This window comes from Myotis nattereri (assembly GCF_964212035.1).
Source record: "Myotis nattereri genome assembly, chromosome: 8".
NCBI classification, from domain to species: domain Eukaryota; kingdom Metazoa; phylum Chordata; class Mammalia; order Chiroptera; family Vespertilionidae; genus Myotis; species Myotis nattereri.
In genome coordinates this window covers 66,984,253-67,006,644 of record NC_138083.1, presented here as the reverse complement: position 1 = coordinate 67,006,644, position 22,392 = coordinate 66,984,253, and the positions used below count along the sequence as shown (strand labels likewise).

Below are 22,392 nucleotides of genomic sequence, written 5' to 3'. Positions count from 1 at the left end.
CTCTAGCCAGGTAGCTCAGTTGGTTAGAACATCATCCTGATACATTAAGGTCCTGAGTTTAATCCCCAATTAGGACACATACAAAAATCAACCAATGAATTCATAATAAATGAAACAACAGCCCCACCAGGGTGGCTCAGTGGTTGAGCATAGACCTATGAACCAGGAGGTCATGGTTTGATTCCCGGTAGGGGCACCACCACCACCACCAACAACAACAACAAAAATAAGTGGAACAAATTGATGTTTTTTCTCTCTCCCTCCCTCCCTCTCTAAAATTAATCAATAATAATAATACTCCCTGTATTATAATTGTGTGATCAAAGACAGCCTTTTTCTTCTGTAGGCCTGAGCTGAAACTAGGCCTTGATAAATGCTTAATCTTATACTACCCATTGTTCTCACCTCACAACCCCTCTTCATCACTGAGTCAGCAGTTACCCCACCAATCAGAAAACAAATGATGTGCCCTAACCGGTTTGTCTCAGTGGATAGAGCATTGGCCTACGAACTGAAGGGTCCCAAGTTCGATTCTGGTCAAGGGCATGTACCTTGGTTGTGGGCATGTCCCCAGTAGGAGGTGTGCAGGAGGCAGCTGATTGATGCTTCTCTCTCATCAATGTTTCTAACTCTCTATCCCTCTCCCTTCCTCTCTGTAAAAAAGCAATAAGATATATATTAAAAAAAACACAAATTTTATCCATTTTGAGTTTATACTTGTCCTTGTGTTGGATGTAAGTTGGTGGTCTAGTTTCATTTTTTTTGCATCCAATTTCCCCAACACCATTTATTGAAGAGACTGTCTTGACCCTATTGTATGTTCTTGCCTCCTTTGTCAAATATTAATTGGGTGTAATAACTTGGGTTGATTTCTGGGGTCTCTGTTCTGTTCCATTGGTCTATATGCCTGTTCTTGTGCCAGTACCAGGCTGCTTTGATTACGATGGCTTTTTAAAAAAAAACTGATTTCAGCCGAAACCGGTTTGGCTCAGTGGATAGAGCGTTGGCCTGTGGACTGAAAGGTCCCAGGTTCGATTCTGGTCAAGGGCATGTACCTGGGTTGTGGGCATATCCCCAGTAGGAGATGTGCAGGAGGCAGCTGATCGATGTTTCTCTCTCATCGATGTTTCTAACTCTCTCTCTCTCTCCCTTCCTCTCTGTAAAAAATCAATAAAATATATTTTTAAAAAAATTGATTTCAAAGAGAAAGGGAGAGGGAGAGATAGAAATACCAATGATGAGAGAGAATCATAAATCAGCTGCCTCCTACACGCCCCACACTGGGGATCGAGCCCACAACCTGGACTTGTGCCCTTTACTGAAATCAGACCAGGCAGGCCTGATCCCTGGCTCAGGTGTGTGTGTGTGTGTGTGTGTGTGTGTGTGTGTGTGTGTGTAAGGGAACCAATGGAATGTGTCTCTCTCACATTGATGTTCCTCTTTCTGTCGCTCCCCCCCCTTCCATTCTCTCTAAAAAATCAATGGAATTGTATCCTCGGGTGAGGATTAACAAAAATAAAATAAAAATAAATTGGTAAAACCTTTTGGCAATGGGCTAATTACCTTGTAAGAAAAAATACATACAGATTTACTTTAGAAATTTTACAAGTGGAGAGTTTGTCCCACAATAACTTTTACAAAATTTAAGTGATTGATGATGGTTACTAAGAGTTAACTAGGAAACTGTCAACAGCCAGATCATAGGATGGTGAGTTGATAGTTCCTTTAGTTTTCTGCTTGTCCCTAATGTAATTAAACAAACAAAGTCATGGCTGGGCAGCTAAGTTGGTTGGAGCATTGTCCTGTGCACCAAAAGGTTACAGGTTCAATTCCTGGTCAGGGCATATACCTAGGTTGTGGGTTCGATCCTTGGGGCGCATATGGGAGACAATTGATGTTTCTCTCTCCCTTTCTCTCTAAAGCCAATAAACATATCCGCAGGTGAGAGTAAGAAAACAAACTAAACACACACATACACACACAAAACAAAAACAAAAACACTGGGATCCTGAAAGATAAACTCAATTAACTTCCTTGACCAGGGCGGCAGGGCAAAATTGGTTGAATTGGGGTTCTCAGAGTGTGGAGCGAGTACTCACCTGACTATAGCCTAGAGGGCAGCATGAAATGAGGCCAAGTCTCACAAGAAGGAATTCCTTCTCTCCCACCTTGTATGATTTCACAGTTGTCTCTCATCCCATTTATAGCAAGTGCTACTTATTTTCCTTTTAAGAGAGTGATTTTAAATCTTTTTTCTTACCATATACGAGTATAATTTTAACTCAATTGAAAAAATAAGTAGCCACACAATGTAAACACTGTGACAGGAGTTCTGGAATGTCTGAAGTATTAGATACAGAGGGTAAGCAAATATTGTCTCAGCTTTCCATATGTGCAGTATCCACATTCCTCTGAGGACAATGGTGTCAGGAGCCAAGTGATGTTATTACTATTGGACAAGTTTCCATGTTTTACCTAAACAGAGACAAAGGACCTTGACCTGCTTTCATGAAATTTGAGATCAACCACCTGAGCTGGGCCCCATCATGTTCAGATTAGAAGGGGTTTGGGAACCAATGAAACACACCTGAAAATCTTCGTTTTCACTCCTGCCCTCCCCCATCCCAAAAAGTATAATGGATGTGAAGGTGTTGATTCTAATTTAGACCCTGAATACATATTATCTGCTTCATTAATTGTAGCACTGGCAGCTACTTTGTAGAATATTGCATACTGAACTATAGTCTGCCTGACAACAAATATTGGAGGAAAGAGAATTTTAAAATTAGCTCAATAAAATGTTGCCCTTTGAGCAAAGAATTAACCCCCGGGCCTTTTGTAGAAAGACCCTAACCAAAGATTTTCCAGAGGAACATTTTATAAGCTAGTAGGTTTTAAAAAATACCACTGTTTTTATTGATTTCAGAGAGAGGAAGGTAGAGGGAGAGAAAGATAGAAACATCAATCAGCTGAGAATCATTGATCAACTGCCTCGTGCACGCCCCCTATCTGCAACCCAGGCATGTGCTCTGACCAGGAATGGTACCGTGACCTAGTTCATAGGTCGACGCTCAATTACTGAGCACACCAGCTGGGTGTGTAAACTAATAGTTTTGTTTGAGATGACAACTCATTTGTGATGCTCTGTTGACATTTTAAAGTATAAAAATCGTATCATGAATGGCACTAACAAAATTTAAAAGCAAAAAAATTTACAATTTTTCAAATACCTGAATTTTGCTGGAAAAAAGTAAAACTTATCCATAAGAACATATCAATTAGCCCCTGTCCTCTGCTCCCCCACTAAAAATAAATAAATAAATAACCCTACAATCCCCAAACCAATCCAAAATGTATAATTTAAAAGAAATAGGGTTTTTTTTTCAATTATACCACAAATGAAGAGTTATCAAGGCTTTGAAGCTGGAGTTTAAAAAATCCCACCTTCTGCCTGGACCGGTTTGGCTCAGTGGATAGAGCGTCAGCCTGCGGACCGAAGGGTCCCGGGTTCGATTCCCAGCCAAGGGCATGTACCTCGGTTGCAGGCACATCCCCAGTCGGGGGTGTGCAGGAGGCAGCTGATTGATGTTTCTTGCTCATCGATGTTTCTAATTCTCTATCCCTCTCCCTTCATCTCCGAAAAAAAAAAAAGTCAATAAAATATATTTTTTAGCCGAAACCGGTTTGGCTCAGTGGATAGAGCGTCGGCCTGCGGACTGAAAGGTCCCAGGTTCGATTCCGGTCAAGGGCATGTACCTGGGTTGCGGGCACATCCCCGGTGGGGGATGTGCAGGAGGCGGCTGGTCGATGTTTCTCTCTCATCGATGTTTCTCTCTATCTCTTTCCCTTCCTCTCTGTAAAAAATCAATAAAATATATTTAAAAATATATATATATATATTTTATATTTTTTAAAAAATCCCACCTTCTGCCCAGCCAGTATTGCTCAGTAGTTAAGCATCGACCTATGACAACATAAGGGAAAAAATGTCAGTGCCTAACTAAATAGTCAGGTGATTTTATTTTTACTTTATTTTTAAAATATTTTCATTGATTTCAGAGAGGAAGGGAGAGGGAAAGAGAGATAGAAACATCAGTGATGAGAGAGAATCATTGATCGGCTGCCTCCTGCACGTCCCCCACTGGGGATCAAGCCCACAATGCAGGCCATGTACCCTTGACCAGAATCAAACCCGGGACCCTTCAGTCTGCAGGCCAACACTCTATCCACTGAGCCAAACCAGTCAGTGCTGCATTTATTTTGAAAATACCCCAATAATACCGCATCATCATTTTTATGTTAAATGCATTAATTAGGTTAGTAAACTTAAACCTTTGAACTGTACCCTGTTTCAAGCTTCTTTTTTTAATCCTCACTTGACATGTTTATTGATTTTTAGAGAGAGGAAGGGAAAGAGAGAGATAGAGATAGGGAGGGAGGGAGGGAGGGAGGGAGGGAGGGAGAGAGAGAGAGAGAGAGAGAGAGAGAGAGAGAGAGAGAGAGAGGAACATCAATGGGGAGAGAAATATTGATTTGTTGCCTCTGGTACATGCCTCAACTGAGAATCAAACCTGCAACCCAGGCATGTGTCCTGACCAGGAAATTAGCCCATAACCTTTTTGGTGTATGGGACAATGCTCCAACAGTTATGTAAACAAAGACAGATGAGACCTACTCTCTGCCCTCTTGGTCTAATGGGGGAAACAAACATGTAAATAAATCATATGCACAAACAGCTATACAAGCTTAGAACAAGACTTTCCCCAGGGGGTAAGAGAAGGCTTCTAAGAAGAGTCAATCCATAGCCCTGGATCAGTTGGTTAGAGCATCGTTCTGATACACCAAGGTTGCAAGTTCAATCCCCAGTAGGGGCCCACACAAGAAACCACCAATGAATGTATAAATGCATGAAAGAGCAAATTGATGTTTCTCTTCATCTCTCTCCCTTCCTCTCTCTCTAAATATCAATTTTAAAAAAAGGCAATCCAAATTTACCTGTTAGAAAAAGCAAGGAAGACCCTCCTAAGACAAAGGGAACATCTTGAGCAAAGACATTGAGTGTTGGAAGTACCCCAGTAATTTATTGAACACAGGGTGGATGGGTTGGATGAGTGGCTGGAGATGAGGCTTGAGAAATCAGCTGGGCCCAGGTCGTAGAGAGAAACATGCTTCATAGGTCCAACTTTGGTGGTTATGGTTAACTGGGTCTCATCCATTTCAACCTCCTAGTATGCCTTCACATGCTGCAGAGGCTGGAAAGCTGAAAACTACATTTCTTTGCCTTCCTTGAAGATAGAATTCTGGACAAGAGTTAGCTCCATGAGATAAAATTCACTGATGCAGCTAGGGATGAGGTGGGGGCCATCTTTTTGCTCCCTAGTTATAACTGCTGGCTAGCATAGTCAGGGAGACATTAGGTTGTAGCAGCAATTCAGCTCTGTGAAAGCTAAAAGAGATTAAGAGGGAGTTGCAGTAGTGGCAGAGGTTTCCTTATATTTGGATCACAGTTCTGGTGGCAGCCTCCTGATTCCCCCGTTCTGGCACCTTCTCAGTTCTGCTGCATGTTCTGGGTGCATTGTTGGTAGCCCACCCAGAACCATTCCTCTAGGCCTTCCAATGATTTTGTAAGTGTCTAATTGCCTTCTGATTAAAATGGCTAGTGTTGATCAGTGGTTAGAGTGTCGGCCCATTCACTGAAGGGTCACAGGCTCAATTCCCAGTCAAGGGCAAATAACTGAACCCTAATTAATGAAAAGGCTATGCAGTCAGAACTGATTATCCAGCTGCATTCCACATAAAATGTGGCTATAATTCAGGCTCTGAGGAGCCTGTTGCTGCCATGCCCAGAAGGCAATTTGGACACCTCCCACAGAAAGCTCTCCTGGCTTGGCCTGCTGCAGGTGGAAGACAGTAGGCTACTTTTGAGGGCAAGTTAGGGCAAACATAAACACAGCCTTCTCTGCAGGCATCCTGCTTCTGACATATCTGGTCCTCCCTTCCGTACCCAAAGGTAGGAGTTGTACAATCCTGACCATGACTCAGGCAAGTTGAATGTCTGCAACAACTTACTGAATGGTTTTAAATACCTATCATCAAAGAGATCTGGGGCTTCTTTCATTTCCCTACTAACAAAGCCATGGATGTTAAATCAAAGACTGTGAGGGTAGAGTAATGGAGGGGTGTTGGTGACAGTGCTGATGCAGAGAGGAGGCAATGATCACTCTGCATGAGTTATCCCACAGTGATACACACATGAACCACGTTTAATTTCAGTCATTTTCTCATTATTTTGAATAGGAAAACAATATGGCCAAAGCCGGTTTGGCTCAGCGGATAGAGCGTCGGCCTGCGGACTGAAAGGTCCCAGGTTCGATTCCGGTCAAGGGCATGTACCTGGGTTGCAGGCACTTCCCCAGTGGGGGATGTGCAGGAGGCAGCTGATCGATGTTTCTCTCTCATCGATGTTTCTAACTCTCTATCTCTCTCCCTTCCTCTCTGTAAAAAATCAATAAAATATATTTTAAAAAAAAAACAATATGTAAAATAAACCCAATTTTGTAGGCAGCATTTCTTCAGGTCACGGCCACATTTGCAAAGCAAAAGCAATTAGGGGGAATTATTAGGTAAATAGGAGAACTGGCATGAAGATATGGCCAAAACCATGTAGGTGGCATGCCAATTCCTAAGATTTGGAAAGTCCTTCGCAGGATCACATCTAGTCTTTGTGACAATTGTAGGAGTTACTTTTTATTTATTTGGTTCTCACTTCTACAGTGGAAAGTGGGAGTCAGAAAACAGAAATGCTCTGTCAGGGTCACATGGCTCTTAGTGGTCAGTGACAAAGCTGGTCAGGACACATATAAGAATCAGCCAATGAATGCATAAATAAGTGGAACAACAAATCAATCTTTTTCTCTCAAATCAATTTTAAAAATAGTACTGAAGTGTTTTAATAAAAGCTAATGCATCATCACTTCCTGACCCTTAGGTTGCTTCTCAGAGATATCACTCTTTAACTGTTTGTTTTTATGAGTTACTCCTATAGCTCTAAATAATATGCTTATCCTGCTGTTTCTGCATATATGAATGATATTTATATGATACTAGTGACCCGGTGCACGGATTTGTGCACATTGAAAGGAAATTAATTAGAAGGTGGCCAGTGGGGTGGGGACTGGGTGAGATGGGCCAGACATGCCCAGGAGCCAACCTCCCGCAGTCTCTCCCCTGGCCTGCCACACCCGGGGTGGTGCTGTGGCTCCAAGGGTGCCTGCGGGTTCCCTCCGGCAGGTGGGGTCCCTTGGCCTGGCCTGCGGGGATCGGGCCAAAACTGGCTCTTGGACATCCCCCGAGGAGTCCCGGAGTGCAAGAGGGCACTCTGTAAAGTTGCTGTCGTACAGGGTGTGGACTGCAAACACAAGTGTGCAGTAAACCAGATTCGGGACTGACAGCGCCCCAGTAACAACATAACCCATGGTGGCCAAAGGTGGAATTGCACATCCCAGAGAGGAATCAGGCTCTCTCCTCTCTGGCTTTGGGAGTGCGTCACCCAAGAACCGCTGCTGCCAAGGCACTGCAGCTTGGCAGCTCCTGCGTTGAGCATCTGACCACTGCCCTCCAGTGGTCAGTGCGCATCATAGCTACCAGTTGGATGGACACTTAGCATATTAGCCTTTCATATATATAGATATGAAGGATTTAATTCACTTATACCCTGCTCTTACCCCACTCTTTCCTAGTTTTTTCACTGTTCTTAGTCTTTGTAACCTCAGGCTTTATGGTTGTATTTCTTGTTCTATCAACTCTAGACAGGATCTGAGTTCCAATTTTGTAAGATATGGCTATTCTGGCACCAACTCTTTTCTTCACCTCATTCTCCCATCTCTGTACTTCTGTTAACTGTAATTTTAATTTTAAACCACTAAAATTGGTAATATTGCCGAAACCGGTTTGGCTCAGTGGATAGAGCATTGGCCTGCAGACTGAAAGGTCCCAGGTTCGATTCCGGTCAAGGGCATGTACCTGGGTTGCGGGCACGTCCCCAGTAGGGGATGTGCAGGAGGCAGCTGGTCAATGTTTCTCTCTCATCGATGTTTCTAACTCTCTATCTCTCTCCCTTCCTCTCTGTGGAAAATCAATAAAATATATTTTAAAAAAATAATAAAAAAATAAAATTGGTAATATTTATGTTTTGTTCTGTAACCATAATTGTCTTCCTTACTGATCCTATATGTGGACTCTAAACATTGAAAATTCAATAAATATCGCTCAGATGTTTAGTACTATATAAATATTACCTGTGCTATGGTTACATTTCCTTTCTTGGGCAGCCTTTGATTTTCCTTGTGTTCAAATTCTTTGTTTTCTTTTTAAAATTCTCTTTGTTTAAATTCTTAACACTATGTTAAAGGTCTTCAATTTTTAAAAATAACCATGGTAATTCAAGGATGTAGATATAATTTTTAAATATTTACAATAGCCAAAAGGTAGAAGCAACCCAAGTGTTCATTGATAGATGATTAAATAAACAAAATGTGGTCTACCCATACAATAAAATATTCAGCAGCATCTAAAAGGAAGAAAATCATGACATGCTACAATAGGGATGAACCTTGAGGATATTATGCTAAGTAACATAAAACACCATCAAACGTATATGAGATCTCTAGAGCAGTTAAATTCAGAGATAGAAAGTAAAAAAGTGGTTGCCAGGGGCTGGGGGGAGGGCAGAGTGAAGAGGTATTGTTTAATGGGTAGAGTTTCATCCTTTCATATCATCCTTTTGTAATATGAAAGACATGGTTACACAATAATGTGAGTGTGCTCAATGCCACTGAACTGTACACTTACAAAATTAAGGTGGTAAATTTTATGTTATGTGTTTTTTAACACCATTAAAAACTAGAAAAATAAAGAAAATTAAACACATGCAGTAGGCACTTAATATTAAATACTAAAGTATGAGGAATGAGCCTCAGAAACATTGGCTGATATCTCTGAAAGGTGCTACAAAGTGCTAACTGTGCGCTGAAACAGTGCAAGTGGCTGTTGGCAAGGGAGTATCTCTGCAAACGGCCTTCAGACCATATCCGCCTGGTGTGGAGGCCTCGCCATTTTCCCAATGGAGACAGGAAACCTGAGGCCATGAAGCCAGTGGACCTACCATCCTTCTAACTTCTCCTTGTAGGCTTCCTGTGTTAACTGTCACCCTGTGGCCGCCTGCTCCTGTCCCTTGACCAGATAAGTTTTCCTGCCTCTGCATGCAGTATTAGTTCCTTAATTCTGAGGTTGAAATATAACTGAGTTAGAGATCACTTATTGAATGCCTACTGTATGCCCTGCATAAAGTACTTTGCATACATTATTTCTAATTACTATTTTCACGGTGACCCCTGAAAGAGGTTTTGTGAATCGCGTCTTACTCATAAGGAGACTGAAGTCCTGAAAGATTAAGTACTTTACTCAAGAATACACAATAAAAAGCTAAATTCCTACCTGTGCTCAGAATATTATAGGACTCTGAAGACAGAAATTGAAGAAGATATAGAGAAGTGGAAGCATATACTGTACTGTGTTCATGGAGAGGAAGAATTAACATCATTAAAATGTCCTTACTACTCACCTGGGGGTGGGTGGGTAGAGGCTGGGAGAGAGATGTATGGGGGGTGGGGGAGGGAGATATCTGTAATACTATCAACAATAAAAAAATATTTTAAAAAAATGTCCATACTACTCAAAGCAATCTATAATTTAAACGCAATTTCTATCAAGATACCAATGGCATATTTCACAGAACTAGAACAAGTATTCCAAAAATTTATTTGGAACTACAAAAGACCCTGAATAGCCATAGCAATCTTGAGAAAGACTTGATATCATACTATATTACAAGGCCATAGTAACCAAAATAGCATAGTACTGGAATCAAAATAGATATATAGATCAATGGAACAGAGTTAAGAGCCCAGAAATAAACCCATGCCTTTAGGGTCAGTTAATATTTGACATGGGAGGTAAAAACTTACAATGGGGTGAAGACAGTCTATTCAATAAATGTTGGAAAAATTGGGCAGATATGTGCAAAAATACTGAAACCAAACCACCTTCTATGTTCACTGCAGCATTATTTACAATAGCCAAGATTTGGAAGCAGCCCAAGTGTCCATCAATAGATGTGTGGATAAAAAAAGGCTGTGGTACATTTACACAATGGAATACTACTCAGTCATAAAAAAGGAAATCTTACCCTTTGCAACTGCATGGATGGACCTGGAAAGTATTATGCTGAGTGAAATAAGCTAGTCAGGGAAAGACAAGTAGCATATGATTTCACTGATAGGTGGCATCTAAAGAACAAAATAAAATAGAAACAGATTCAGATACAGAGAACAGACTGGAAGCTGTCAGAAGTGTCAGAGGGGAGGGGGCTTGAGGAGCTGGGTGAAAAGGTGAAAGGGTTAAGCAAAAAAGAGCAACTCATAGACACAGACAACAGTATGGTGATTACCAGAAGGGAGGAGGGTGGGGAAAGGGAGAAGAGAGAAAAGGGGAGATAAATGGTGATGGGAGGAGATTTAGACTTGGGGTGGTGAACACACAATATACATATGATGTATTATAGAATTGTACATCTGAAACCTATATAATTTTATTAATCAATGTCACCCCAATAAATTCAATAAAATTTAAAAATATTTTAAAAAGCTAAATGTCTTCCATTTTACCATATGGCCTCTAAGATGATAAAAAGAATAATAACATTTCACAGCAACTAGTGTATTTTTTTAAATTTAAATTCTTTATTGTTTGAAGTATTACATAAGTCTCCTTTTTCCCCATTGACCTCTCCCGCAACTAGTGTATTTTTTAAAGCCACTCCCACCAAAGTCTCAGAGGCAAAAATGTACTGTATCAAGCAACTCAGGGTGGACCCAAAATAATAACTGCTAATATTTATTGAGCATTTAGTACAGGTTAGGAACTTGGCTAAACTCTAATTACATTATCATATGCAATTCATCCAAAAACCCAGAGTGGTATGTGTAAGAGTGTCCACTTGTCAGGGCATGGCACACAAGTAAAGACTCAGTAATGGTCAGTTGTTTTGGGATGGAGGATTGATACTCATTTCCCATTCAAATATGTAATTCCCAAGATAATACCAATTCTGAAACTGCTACTGTATTTTTTAAGCATTGGAAACACATTTCTGGGTGATTTAAAGACAGAGCTTGGTTTGAATTCTCACTCAACGCTACCACTGTTTTCTATGATACTAACCCTAAAAACACCGGAAGATATACCAGCAACAGAAGAAGCCACTGGGAATATGCATGCTTGTAGCAGAAAGGCATGCATACATGCATTTATTCATTCAACAATGTGCTGTTCTTGCTTTGATATAACCTTATAAAAGAACTTTGTGCCCTAACTGGTTTGGCTCAGTGGATAGAGCATCGGCCTGCGGACTCAAGGGTTCCAGGTTCGATTCCAGTCACAGGGCATGTACCCTGGTTGCGGGCACATCCCCAGTGGGGGGGTGTGCAGGAGGCAGCTGATGGATGTTTCTAACTCTCTACCCCTCTCCCTTCCTCTCTGTAAAAAAATCAATAAAATATGTTTGTTTGTTTTTAAAAAAAGAACTTTGCATCTTTATTCATGTAACTAATATTTGCAAAACATATTTTTTCTCCCATCCCTGTTCCCCATCTTTTTTGTTTTTAAAATTTATTTTTATTGCCCAGCTGGTGTGGCTCAGTGATTGAGCATTGACCTATGAACTAGGAGTTTGATCCCCAATGTGGGGCATGCAGGTGGCAGCAGATAGATGATTCTTTCTCATCATTTTATTTATTTATTTATTTATTTATTTATTTTTAATATATTTTATTGATTTTTTTACAGAGAGGAAGGGAGAGAGATAGAGAGTTAGAAACATCGATGAGAGAGAAACATCGATCAGCTGCCTCCTGCACATCTCCTCCTGGGGATATGTCCGCAACCCAGGCACATGCCCCCGACCGGAATCGAACCTGGGACCTTTCAGTCCGCAGGCCCACGCTCTATCCACTGAGCCAAACCGGTTTCGGCTTATTTATTTTTAAAATATTGATTTCAGAGAGGAAGGGAGAGCAATAGATAGAAACATCAATGATGACAGAAACATTTATTGGCTGCCTCTGGCACGCCCCCTACTGGGGGGGATTGAGCCTGCAACCTGGGCATGTGCCCTTGGCAGGGCTCTATCCACTGAGCCAAACCAGCTAGGGCTCTTTCTCATGATTTTTGTTTCTATCTCTCTCCCTCCCCCGTCCTCTCTGAAATCAATACCAAACTGTATTTTTTAGAAGGTTAGACATACAGATTAAGGGAATATAACTGAGAATTTATGGTCAATTGATTTTCCACAAGGATACCAAGGCCATTGAATGGAGGACAGAAATCGTTCTCTTCTTTGGAGAGAGAGGACAGGAGAGGGAGAGAGCCTGCAACCTGGGCATGTGACCTAGGTGGACGCTCAACCACCGAGCACAGGGGTTCGGCTTGTTCCCCGTCTTTACTTCCATTTCTTAGGTTGATTGGGCAATCGCTGTCACCAGTTCCTTCTTCCTGGATCTAGGTCTAGTCTATGCCTACAGGCTCACGTGTATCTCTACTTTCAAGAGTCTTTAACAAAAACAACGCAGACAACGGCATATGGGTAACATTGTTCTGCGCTTTGCTTTCTTTCCCTTAATACGTCTTGGAGTTGGTTACCCATTAGTATAGAAACCGCTGCTTTGCTCTTTCCAGCCACGGCCCGTTATTCCTCTAAAAAGGTGGACTCTCACCGATTTTACCTGGTTCTCTGGTTTCGTATGTAACGATAGGGAAGTGTTTCTGTGGACATGAGTCAGTTGGAAGGCACGAAAGCCCCATGTTGCCGTCTCTAAATCGCTGGGAGGAAACCCCTCCACTAGGTACAATGGGGTGCCATTCACCCCGCGCGCGCCGGGACGCGCCTGGCCGAAGCGCCCAGCGGCGGACGCCACCTTCCCGCGGGTGCCTACAGCCCAGCGCGAAGGCCCAGCCTCACCCCGGGGGGCGGGCCGGCCAAGCGGCAGGCGCCCCAGCAGCCCTCGTGCTGCCATTTTCCCGTCCGCAGCCGCGCCCGCCATCTTGTGCTTCTTGCCACCGATTCGGTCAAGAAAGACACCGGTTAACTCGGCGGCAGCCATCTCTTACGAGAAGCCCGCGCTGCAATAACTGAGCTCAGGTCACCGCCGTTTCCCATAAACGGGAAAGCGTCTCCGCGCCCCTTACCACCACAAAGGGAACAGCCATCTTGTACGGCAACCCCGTCGTTTCCGGGACGGGCCTGCTGACGTAAGAAGGGCAGCGCGAGCCCACGCGTGCGACTCTGTCGCCCCCTGGCGGCCGGGCCGGAGCAGCCATGTCAGCTGGGACCTGGAGAGTTAGTTCTCTTCTGGGTCGACGTGGGCGGTTCCGGCAGGGAACCCTTCGCTGGGGCGAGGCCAGGGTGGGATGTGAGCCTGCGCACTGAGCGAAGGGGAAAGGGCGAGGCCGGTCGTGCGGGCGAGCGGGCAGCTGGGAAAGAAACCAATGCTTAAGGGTCTGTTAAACGTCTCCTCCACGCGGTGAGGCACCTATTATTGTTATCATTTACAGGTGAGAAAACACGCCAACCCTCATCGCCCCACTCTGCCAAACCCTGGCAGAGATGGGATTAGAAGTACCCCCTCCCTAATTTCTGTAAAATCTTGGAGATTGTCGCGAGGATTGAGATTTCAGATCACAGTGCCCGGTTAATTATATTAATTTCGTCTCCAAAGAAGCTATACTGCAAGCCTTGTACCTAACCTGTGACTGGTGAGGGGTTGCCATGGTGATGGGTTGCCATGGTGATGGTGTTCTGGTACCTCCTGGCTGTCAGCTCTCGCAGCCAGGAACATGCCTGAGGTCGGGCAGTCCCTGGAAGGCAGTTCACGCACTGTCTCAGGAGTCTGGCAGCTTGGCCTCCCCTGGAAGGTTGCTATTTGTTAGGGTTTTCCTTCATAAGGAGAGGGACTAAAATATCTTTTGTATTCACACATCCAAGACCCATAGCACCAATTTCTTAAGTCAGAAGTTGCAAACAGTGATTTGAGGAATCCAGATACCATTACCTGCTTCAATCAGGCCACCTTCTATTTCATCAGAAAAGTTTCCTGTTTCTGGAAATTGAATGCATTCCAGGTCTTCAGGAGACCTTTCATTAAAGTGCAAAAATACCTTCATATCTGTTACCAGTTTCCACACTGGTTATTAGCACTTCCACAGTGAGGTGTTTAAAACTTCGTCAAGGGCAAGTATGAGTCACACAGTTTTCATCAATTGTCACAAATCCTGGGTGAGAAATCCAGTTTTAGGGGAGATTCTGTTTCTGCCCTTGGGAAATACACAAAGTTTGTTAACCTGGGTGTGCAAATGGGCAAATATTATTGCCTTGTGAGAGAAATGAAATAAGGAAATGTATTTTTCCTGTGACTAATATTTAAATTCTACAATGTCATCCAAAACAAATGAGAACATTATGCCTTTGTATTTTATCCACATAATATGTATAATTAATGCTTAATGCTTTATGCAATTGTCTTTTTTTTTTTTTTACTGACTTGAGAGAGAGGGAGAAACATTGATGTATAAGAGAAACATTGATCTGTTGTCTCTCCTTTGCCCCCCCTCCCTCACACTACCCCCATCCCTATTCATTGGACGATGCTCAACCAACTAAGTCACACCTGCCAGGGTTATGCAGTTGTCTTTTAAATCAGATACAAGTGGGGGGGGGGGAAGAGCTACAAAAAAAGTACATTTATGTTGTCTTTTGGATTTATCTTAGTTACATCTATTTGTGCTTTTTATTTTTTCACTAGAGGCCCAGTGCACGGATTTGTGCACTGGTGGGGTCCCTCAGCCTGGCCTGAACCCTCTCACAATCTGGGAACACTCGCGGCATGTAGTAGTACTCAAAGCAGCAGGCAGCCCTGGCTGGGCACCACACCCACTCATCCTGGCCCCATGGCGCCTGCCTCCGCTGCTGCTCAGTAGTGCTTCAGTAGAGGCGGGAGAGGCTCGCCACCACCGCAGTTGCGCTCCCCAGCCCTGAGCCCTGCGTCTAGCGCCCAATGGTCAGCTGAGTGGTGCTTCTGCTGTGGGAGCACACTGACCACCAGGGGGCAGCTCCTGTGTTGAGTGTCTGCCCCCTGGTGGTCAGTGTGCATCATAGTGAACGGTCAAACGGTCGATCGGTCACTTAGGGTTTTATATATATAGATTTGTGATTGAGTTACTGTGTAGTCATTTCATTTTAGCCTGAAAGATTCCCTTTTGCATTTCTTATAGTGCAGGTCTGCTAGTAACACATTCTCTCAATTTTTGTTTATCTGGGAAAGCCTTAATTTCACTTTTATTTTTATTCTATTATTATACTATGTTACATTAGTTGATTTTGGATATTAAACCAATCTCATATTCTTGGGAAAAAGCCCACTTGACCATTCTGTATAATTATGTTTAAATATTGCTGGATTCTGTTTGCTAATATGTTGTTGGGAACATCTACATGCATTTTTTTATTAAATTTATTGGGGTGACATTGGTCAGCATGAACATATAGGTTTTAGGTGTGGATTTCTATGTTACAAGATCTATATATTGCACTGTGTGCCCACCACCCAAAATTAAATCTTCCCCTCTCACCATATATTAAGACTCCCTTTACCCTCCAATACATACATATTCATAAAATATATTGGTCGGTAGTTTTCTCTCTTTTGTAAAATGTTTTTATTGATTTTAGAGAAAGAGGAAGAGAGAGAGAGAGAGAGAAAGAGAGAGAGAGATGAGAGAGAATCATCAACTGGCCACCTGCTTCATGCCCCCTACTGAGGGTTGAGCCCAGAACCTGGGCATGTGCGCCAACCAGGAACCAAACCTCGGCCTCCTGGTTCTTGGGTCAGTGCTCAACCACTGAGCCACTGTGGCCAAACAGTCTTTTTTTTCTCTTGTGAGGGCTTTCTCTGGGTTTGGTATCAGGATAGTACTGGACTCATATAATGAGTTGGGAAGTGCCCCTCTTCTCTTTATGATAAGAGTTTGTGAAAAATTGGTACTAATTCTTCTTTAATGTTTAGTGGAATATACCAGTGAAGCCATCTACTCCTAGTCTTTTCATTGTGGGTAGTTTTTTAAATTAATAATTCAGTATCTTCACTTATTATAGGTCTATTCAGAATATTTATTTCTTCTTGAGTCAGTTTTGGTAGTTTTATTTTCCTAGGAATTTATCGATTTCATCAAGGTTGTATATTTTGGTAGCATACAAATGACCACAGTGTTCTCTCACAATCCTTAATTATTTCTGTAAGGTTAGTAGTAATGTATTCTCTTTCATTTCTAATTCTAGGAGTTTGCATCTTCTCTCTTATTTTCTTGTTTAGTCTAGCTGTATATTTGTCAGTTTTGTTGATCTTTTCAAAGAACCAGCTTTTGGTTTAATTGATTTTCACTGTGTGTTACTATGTCATTAATTTATGCTCTAATATTTATATTTTCTTCCTTCTGTTTGCTCTTGGTTTAATTTGCTCTTTTACTAGTGTCTTATATTTATTGATTTGAGATCTTTCTTCTTTCTTAATATAGATATTTACAGTTATAAATTTCCGTCTATGCAGAGCTATAGCTGCATCCCATGAATACTGATATTTCTTCATTTTCATTCACCTGAAAGTACTTTCTAATTTCTCAAAAATGGTTGATAGTGTTTTTATTTGACCATTTGGGACATATTATCCCACTGCTCTATGTCCTCCATTGTTTCTGTTAAGAAGTTTGCTAATCCCTTGTTTATAACTAAAGATGTTAACCATTTCTCATGCATTGCAAATGATATACCATGTTTTTTGTTACTATTTTACTCTGGTGTTTTACTTTTTGGTTGTATCAAACTTGTGCATTAAATATAATCATATTCTGTTTTTTTTTTAAAAAAGAAGTTTGCTAATCTTATTAGTATTCCCTTGTATGTAATGAGTCATTTTCTCTCAATGCTTTCAAGATGTTTTTCTTTAACTTTCATCAACTTTTTAATATAATGTATCTGTTTGTGGACCTCTTTACATTTACCCTACTTGGATTTTGTTGAGCTCCCTGGATGTGAAGGATATATATATTTTTAAATTTTTATTTATTGATTTTAGAGAGAGGGAGAGAGATAGAAACCTCGATTTGTTGAACCACGCATATATTCATTGGTTGATTTATTTTCTAATTTTAATCCTCACCCAAGGATATGTTTCCATTGATTTTTTGAGAGAGAGGGAAGAAGAGAGAGAGAGACGGAGGAGAACATTGATGTGAGAGAGAAACATTGATCAGTTGCCTCCTGTACATGCCCCAACTGGGAATCAAACCTGCAACCTTTTGGTGCATGGGACGACACTCCAACCAACTGAGCCACCCAGCCAGGGCTCATTGGTCGATTCTTTTTTTTTTTTTTTTTTTTTTTTTTTTTGCCTTTATCAGTTTTCATTCAAAATTAGTTGTCCAAAGTGATTTGATTTTTATGGAATAAACATTTAAGTTTATGCTGCAGGCTTCTTTTCTTCTGTGGTGGGTTTCTTTTCTGTGGGCTTCTCAGCTGCTGGTTTCTTGGTAGCTGCAGCCTTTTTTACCCACCAAAGTCTTCTTCTACTTCTTAATGCCAATAGCCTTCTTTCCTTTCTTCCTTACCACAGGCTTCTTGCCTGGAACCCCCTTCTCATCTGACTTGGCTTTTAATCTGCTGCTGCTCTAGCCACCCAGAGCTTGTGGTTCTTGGCCTGTTGAAGAATGGTGTTTCTGGCGCATATTCTTTGCGAACGGGCTTAGCTTCAACGTGATTCTCGGGTCTTTCAGTGGATTCTTCTTCAGGACTCTGCGATGAATCTTCTTGGGTGAGACTCAGAGGGCTCTTTGGATCACTGGGCTTTTCCAGATTCTGCTCGGGTCTATATTAAGCATCTTGTGCGTGGGAAGGTTGTACTCTTGAGGGAGGCAGCTTTACGCTAAGTGCCATTTCCCTTCATCTAACTTATGGAAAGCACTTTCAGTCCAAATGCAGAAACTACCCAAAAGCCCACCAGGAGCAAGTTTCAAAAAGTTCAGTGTGCGTACGATAAGAAGAGTAATTCCAGGGGTGTTTCCGAAGGCTTCGATGATGCCAGTGTCCTCGTTATAGATGCTGCAAGGTCCCCTGTGCTGGATCCAAAGATGGTTTCTCATTTTGCTCTTGGCAGCTCTTATTTGCTGAGAGGCGTAGACCTTTTTGATATCATTCCGAGGCTTCATTTCTTCAGAAGCAAAATAGCCTTCTTGGTTTCTTGTAACCTTCAATTTTATCTTCAACCACCAAAGGAAGTTCAGGAACTTCCTCAATAAGATGACTTTAAAAAAAATGTTTTTATTGACTTTTTTTTTAAGAGAGAGAGGAAGGGAGAGGGATAGAGAGTTAGAAATATTGATGAGAGAGAAACATCATAGATTGGCTGCTTCCTCCATTGCTCCTACTAGGGGTCGAGCCTGCAGTCTGGGCATGTGCTCTGACTGTAAATTGAACCAGTGACCTCTTAGTTCCTGGGTCGATGCTCAACCACTGAACCACACAGGCTGGGCTACATGATGACCTTATGACATAACCAGTGCAGCCAGGGCAGAACAGATGGCATATCACTTCTGTGTTGTGTTCACTCTGTGGTGCCAATGGTGCCAGTTTTGGTTGGTGCAAACAAGCAGCCACCATGACATATATTTCTTTTTTTTATATATATATTTTATTGATTTTTTTACAGAGAGGAAGGGAGAGAGATAGAGAGTTAGAAATATCGATGAGAGAGAAACATCGATCAGTTGCCTCCTGCACATCTCCTACTGGGGATGTGCCCGCAACCCAGGTACATGCCCTTGACTGGAATCGAACCCGGGACCTTTCAGTCCGCAGGCTGACGCTCTATCCACTGAGCCAAACCGGTTTCGGCGACATATATTTCTTAAAGCACCCAGGCCAGAATGATGAATTTCACCATCTTGAATTCTGGGAATTTGAGCTATAGCTCTGCCAGTACCCCAAGGCTCAACACTGGTTTGATGACCTGCCAATTAACTGACAGCATTGGGCTGTCTGTTGTTTTTGTGCAAGTTAGTGTGAGAAAAGTTCACAATATCTTGTCTAATAAGAGCCTTGAACACAGCAAGCAAAATGACATTTTTGCCAGATGATTCCCCCTTTTTGGAGTAACTGATATCTACACCCCAGTGATTAGACATACCCACCTGACACCATGTTAGAATATTAGAATATTATTGACTATATTCCCCATGCTGTTCTTTATATCCCCATGACTACTATGTAACTACTGATTTGTACTTCTAAATCTCTTCACCTTTTTCATCCTTCCCACCCTCCCATCTGGCAACCATCAAAATGTTCTATGTATTTATAAATGTTTCTGTTCTGCTTGTTCATTTATTTTGATTTTTAGACTCAGTTGTTGATAGATATGTATTTACTGCCATTTTATTGTTCATATTTTTTCTCTTTCCCCCCCTTCTTTTTCTTAAAGAAAACCCTTTAACATTTCATGTAACACTAGTTTGGTGGTGATGAACTCCTTTGTTTTTTCTTGTTTGGGAAGCTCTTTATCTGTCCTCCTATTCTAAATGATAGCTTTTCTGGGTAGAGTATTCTTGATTTTAGGTCCTTGCTTTACATCACTTTGAATATTTCTTGCCACTCTCCCTGGCAAACAAAGTTTCTTTTGAGAAATCAGCCAACAATCTTATGGGAGTTCCCTTATAGGTAGGTACCTGTTTTTCTCTTGCTGCTTTTAAGATTCTTTCTTTAAGCTTTTGCTTTTTAATTATGATGTGTCTTAATGTGGGCCTCTTTAGGTTCATTTTTTTTTTTGGGGGGGGGGATTCTGTGCTTCCTGGACTTGTATGCTGACTTCCTTCCTCAGGTAGGGGAAGTTTTCTGCCATTATTTTTTTTTTTCCAAATAGTTTTTAATTTCTTGCTCTTTCTCTTCTCCTTCCGGCACCCACCCCCTCGCCCCCATGCAAATGTTGGTACTCTTGAAGTTGTCTCTGATGCACCTTACACTAACTTTATATTTTTAGATTTTTTTTCTTTTTGCTGTTCTGATTGGGGCAATATTAGTAATATGTTTAAAAAATATGTTTTTATTATTTTTATTGATTTCAGAGAGGAAGGGAGAGGGAGAGAGAGATAGAAACATCAATGATGAGAGAGAATCATTGATTGGCTGCCTCCTGCATGCCCCCTACTGGGAATCAAGTTTGCAACCTGGGCATGTGCTCTGACTGGAATTGAACCAGCAACTCCTTGATTCATTGGTTGACGCTCAACCACTGAGCTGTACAGGCTGGGCTTAGTTGTATTTTTGATGTGGTTGTGGGAGGATTTGAGTAATGTGTTTACCTATGCCGCCATCTTGACCGGAAGTCCACTGGCTGAATTCTTTCAGTGAAGTCTATTTTCTCTCTCACAATGTTAAAACCTCAGATGTTGCAGGGAGGTGCAGCGCTGGGCTTACCCAATTACTTTGGGATGACAGTGATTTGGCTAAGGGCTCTCTTCATCTTTTTCCCTGACTATACCATGTTGTTAAACTCCACTAATTGCATATGATTGCTCAATTGTTTTCAACAATGCCCTGGGGCATAAATTGCTCTACAAAAAACTAACCCAATCCAATATGGCTCCTTTGAAGGAATAGTTTTTGAAGCCATTATTGGCATTTGTTCCAGTCCTAGGAGAGTTCCTCCCAGCTGTCTTATTCCCTGTTCTCTCCTGAAAACGGCTGGCCTGCACTTTTGCCTTTCATCACAACCTCCATTGTTTTTGGGGGTGCTCTTAGGTTTGTACTTCTCCATACTCTGATGCAAATAAAGTTATTTCCTTTGGAAAGACATGAGGAGCTATCTGTTTTCCTACCTGCTTCTCCATCCAGGCAAAATCTCTGAGCCAGGACTCTAGAGCCAGAGAAGGGGACAATAGAAAACTTCTCTCTGAATGACACCCTCCCTCTAAGAGTTGAACAGTTAATGGATGAGAGCTGGGGGAAATAACCTAAATTCCTCTTGTCTTGCCTCTCCTGGAATGGAACCAATGCCTCATGAACTGGGGCAAGGGTGATCAGGACCCCAGTCTTAGAGAGAGAGAGAGAGAGAGAGAGAGAGAGAGAGAGAGAGAGAGAGAGAGAGACATTGATGTGAGACAGTTGTCTCCCATATGCACCCTGACTGGGGATCAAACTCGCAACTTAGGTATGTGCCCTGACTGGGAATTGAACCCAAAACCTTTTGGGAAAACACTCCAACCAACTGAGCTCCCTGGCCAGGGCCCTGTATTGTATTTTAATAATGATAATGTTAAAGGGTTTAACATTATCTATTCTGTCCTTGTTGACTGGGAGATCAGGTTCTAGTCCCTGTTCTGCTCGTAGGAGCTGTATGACTTTGGGTAACTTACCCACTTTGGCCCTGTATTTTATGTTTGGCAAATAAGATTAGATTGGGATCTCTAATGCTTCTTTTTTTTAAAATATTGATTTTTTTATAGAGAGGAAGGGAGAGGGATAGAGAGTTAGAAACATTGATGAGAGAGAAACATCCATCAGCTGCCTCCTGCGTACCCCGCACACCCCCTACTGGGGATGTACCTACGACCAAGGTACATGCCCTTGACCGGAATTGAACCTGGGACCCTTGAGTCCGCAGGCCGGCGCTCTATCCACTGAGCCAAACCGGTTAGGGCTTAGTCTAATGCTCCTTTTAATCTGTGAAAACCTGGGATTTTATTCAATAGCCTGGGTTGGTGAAAAGAGTTCCATTTTGGAGTCAGTCCAGGTTTCCAAACAGCCTGACATTTACTGGCTTGGGTACCTAAATTTACTCATCCATAAAATGGAGTAATGATGTTTATAATGAAAAGCTTATTTATTCATTCAATAATTGTTTACTGACCACCTAGGTACTACACGCTGGGACTGTGGGATGAACAATCCTCCCTGCCCTCAGGGAGCCTGGCTACTACTTGCTTATTGTTGTAACAAATTACCACAGATTTAGTGGCTTAGAACAACACGAATTTATCATGGCTACAGTTCTCAAGGACGGAAGTCTGAAATGGGTTTCACTAGATCAGTCCCGGCGCTTTTGGTTTGCCTGATGTTTCTGATGGCTGTATTGAGGTTATGCATTTTCAGCCGTTCTGTGGCAATACCTCAGAAGTGGGATGCCCTTCTGGGTGTACCCCATAGTGGCTATAGATAACACCGTGTCTTATCATTGG

At 42.1% G+C, this 22,392-nt stretch overlaps 1 protein-coding gene and 1 pseudogene across 3 annotated transcripts in view; both read right to left on the bottom strand.

The window, feature by feature from the left end:
* Positions 1-13,359, bottom strand: part of RAB7A (RAB7A, member RAS oncogene family) — a 60,075-nt gene extending 46,716 nt beyond the window's left edge. The window contains exon 1 of one of the 2 annotated variants that reach the window (XM_081097773.1): positions 13,303-13,359. The gene's annotated coding sequence lies outside the window, so the exon portion shown is untranslated. The remainder of the gene's footprint in view (positions 1-13,302) is intronic. The other variant, XM_081097772.1, reaches the window with a different exon arrangement.
* A 4,265-nt stretch (positions 13,360-17,624) lies between these two features.
* LOC308522950 (large ribosomal subunit protein uL4-like) lies at positions 17,625-22,358 on the bottom strand (annotated as a pseudogene). Its single transcript has 3 exons — positions 22,324-22,358; positions 18,713-18,831; positions 17,625-18,464 (listed from the first exon to the last, which is right to left on the bottom strand). The product of its transcript is annotated as a large ribosomal subunit protein uL4-like (transcript).
* Positions 22,359-22,392: the final 34 nt, after the last annotated feature.